Here is a 2,216-nt window from a genome sequence, read left to right on the forward strand (position 1 = left end):
TGTGTGATTCAGGGGGGCTCTGGTGGCTGGAGATATCTCTGGTACAAAGACAGGCAGGGAGCTCCAGTGTACCAGACTGACAGCAGCAGTGGACACTGGAGCAGGATACACAATCAGAGCTGATGATGCACTGTCTCTGCACAGTAATTCAGAGAGTACTGGTGTCGAGCTGGACGGGGCAGTAACACAGGGAGTGAGGAACTAAGAGCAACCAGGAGTTACTCACAATACAGCGATCCCATCTGGGTAAATGTAACTGGTGAGTAATATGGAAGTGGCACAGAATCTCCTTCCTTTTTACTAAAGCTTTGCCCTCAGCAGTAGGGGGTGCTGTCAAACTTTGCTGTTGAACTTGTGTGCTTTATATGTGTGTCCAGTATTCCTCAGGATTGTGAATGACACTCACTCACCCCTCCTCGCTCCTCAGAGTCCTGGTCGTGGATCATTGTTCCTCTCAGTGTCTCGCTGGTTTTGATCATTTTTATTCCGGTCACACTATTGCTGTTCTACCGATACAAGACCAAAGGTGAGACTCACACTCTGAATTTACTAGTTAAAGGCTGATTGAAGATTATATGTCAGACATTCAGAAAGACTTCATTCAAAACGTTTGTCAAAGACTTAATAGTGATAAGTTTAGAAATACTAAAACAATCTTAATTCAAGAACAAGCATTGTGTCAAGTTCTTTCCATTGAATATATTGAGAGAGAATTCTATTAGAAACCTTTGTCGTTGAATGTATTCAATTTAAGTATTTATTTAGTTATAATTCTGAATGAGACAAACAGACCTCACAGCATTCTTGCAGAATGGACTAGAATTACTCAGCTCCATTACAAAGTTCTCCAGCATTTGAAAGGTTTAGAGAACTTGTTAGTGCAGCCAGAGCTTATTAAATCAAGCCAATTGAACTGTTTCACAACTGTCCTTTTCCTTGTGCATATTAACATATTAACATTCCAGCTGGGTTGTGTCATCAATAGATTACATTCCCATGTACAAACATCAACTATTCTCACATTGTGATTAGAAATATACACCACCCCCAACTTTAAATAAAAAACACCAGTGGAGATATAGAGAAATGAAGACACACCCAGAAACTTTTTATTCATGTTTCAGTTAGAGGATCTCAATTCTGTTTGATAGGGGAACCCCATTTCTCCCCTTCTCACACTTGGCCAATAATCCACATTGTGAATATCTACCTGTATTTATTCCCTCAGATAACCCCAGTGCTGTAGACAACAGTGACGTTCTTTATTCAGAGCTCGACATGAAGAATTTGAAGAAGAATGTGAAGAAGGGTAAAAAATCTCTCTCTACTCCCCTCAACCCTCTGTATTGGACAGGCTTCCTAATACCCATCTGCACAGTGTTTCTATTAGGAAGAATATCAACTGTTAATGTTTCTAACGCAGAATGAATGCTGTACCCTTTACACTCCCCTCCAGCCAGTACTGGAACATATTGGGTGGGGGGAGGGGGGGCTGTTTTTCCCTTTCACTCCCTACCCTGACAACTTGTTCTCTAAAATAAGTATTGAGAAATTGATCAACTGAAAAGAGTGACAAAATAATGTCCCCTAGCCTTGAACACACTGTATAACTTGTGATCTGGAGGCTGTGTACAACATGTCAATACAGATACCCTGAATGGATATGCTACCCAAAGCATTTCTTTACTAAACATGTTATTGTTCATTTCTATACTGGACAAACATTAACAAAAAAACAATGGGTCAGATTCTCAAACTCTGATCATTTTCATGCAGAATCCTCTCTATTTCTCAGGTAAAACCCTGGCGGATAACAAACCTGAGGTGTTGTACTCTGAGATCAACCATGCAAAGCCCTCAGGTAAAGACTGCTGGAGAGCATCTAGAACCCCTCCTCTCTGTGTCTCCTCCCTCTATTAATTAGGGTGCATTTCTCCACAGGCAAACCCACAGCAGATAATGCAGAGGCCATGTATGCCACAGTGCTCCCAAAGAAGAAAAATAAGGCAAGTTTTTCTACAGTAACTTTCTCTTCCCTGCTCCATAAATCATTTCCCCATCTCCCTTCCAGTCCCTCAGGTCCAGCGCTAAACAATGTAGTGAAACTCATTCCTTCTGAGTCCTTCACCCCTATCGACTAGAACCAGAATCCTTCCCTCCCAGTCCTTAAGCCCTACCCACTAGAACCAGAATCCCTCCCTCCCAGTCCTTCAGCT

The 2,216-nt window shown here is 41.8% G+C and overlaps 1 long non-coding RNA gene across 1 annotated transcript; it reads left to right on the top strand.

The window, feature by feature from the left end:
• The first annotated feature begins 364 nt into the window (after positions 1-364).
• On the top strand, positions 365-2,011 carry LOC121305615. Its single transcript, XR_005948104.1, has 4 exons — positions 365-526; positions 1,229-1,309; positions 1,796-1,861; positions 1,942-2,011. It is a non-coding gene; the product is annotated as an uncharacterized LOC121305615 (long non-coding RNA).
• Positions 2,012-2,216: the final 205 nt, after the last annotated feature.

Source organism: Polyodon spathula, chromosome 44 (assembly GCF_017654505.1).
Source record: "Polyodon spathula isolate WHYD16114869_AA chromosome 44, ASM1765450v1, whole genome shotgun sequence".
NCBI lineage: Eukaryota > Metazoa > Chordata > Actinopteri > Acipenseriformes > Polyodontidae > Polyodon > Polyodon spathula.